A 1,262-nucleotide genomic window follows, 5' to 3' on the forward strand; every position below is an offset into this window, starting at 1 on the left:
CACGACGATAAACGGAAGTAAACAGAATTAGGACTGTCTGTAGGTGTGTATCGTATAAAAATCGAAATCACAAATAACCATTGCCTTACACTAATTCACATCCAAAAATTTTGATAACAAGTGATGGAAATTTGTATTTCCAAATTTATATCACATTAAGTGAAAATAATTAACTGAATTTGGATTTGACATTTTTCTTTATTGATATAAATTATATCTGATGTTTTTGTTACAAACTTCTCTTCCACTTTTATTCAAATTTCCCGAATACAATAATAAATCCCCAAAACAAAATTGAAATGGCAATTTAATGAAACAAGCGCTATCAGTTAGTCATATTAGTTAGTCGTATTTTAGACTTTTTTGCCATGTCGCAAATTGTGTAAAGCTTTTGACTTTTGAACAGAACAAGTAAACGATACTCCAATGCACAAATGCAATGTAATTTATTGGACATTTATTTGAGTAGATACTTTATATATTATAAACAAATCAAAAATGATATCCACTGAGATTCCATGTTGTAAGTACTATAAAATTGTGCGTGCGGTTTGTCTTTATTTCCTTAGTTTCAGTCTTTATAATTAATTGTATTTAATCATTTTTTTACATTTCTTGCAAGAACTCGGTTTTTGTCGTTGAAAATTTTGGTGATGTATTACACTATGTTTGAACCAATGCCCACGGTGCAGATTGAAATCAATCAGTTTATGACGAGCAGAAAACGTCTGTAGTGATGCCTCTACTCTTGTGGCAACATTACCCTGTTCCAGAAGTCTAATTGTAAGATATCTAACGAAAGTTTGCGTAGTTACGGCAAGTTCTGGCATAAATCTTTTATGCGTCTACATAAAATGAAATATGAGAAACGGTTAGTAATGTATTCTACTATGTTTAAACCATAATTAAACATCTAAAAACAAATAAGTAACGATAAATACATTGCTGTACATTTAATGCTATTCAAAATTCGCCGATTTCCCTGGGAAATGTTTTATCATTACATGAAGCAATTCCTGTATTACTGTATCACTGTCAGAAGTTCATTTATATTTATCATTATTAGTCCCCTCTCCAAAACGGATGATAAGTGAACACTTAGCCGGCGTACCGTAGACAATGTACCTAAGAATAAAGGGATAATTTTCATTTTATAAATACTCATTTGCTTTTGTTACTTTGCATGTATGATTTTAGTTTCTTAATGTTCTTTGTTGTGAATGTCTATTTTCCATGTTTGGTCTTTGTCCCTGGATTGCATT

The sequence above is a fragment of the Perna viridis genome, chromosome 10 (genome assembly GCF_037379345.1).
Source record: "Perna viridis isolate PV_CMFRI_1.1 ecotype Kerala chromosome 10, ASM3737934v1, whole genome shotgun sequence".
In the NCBI taxonomy this organism is placed as follows: domain Eukaryota; kingdom Metazoa; phylum Mollusca; class Bivalvia; order Mytilida; family Mytilidae; genus Perna; species Perna viridis.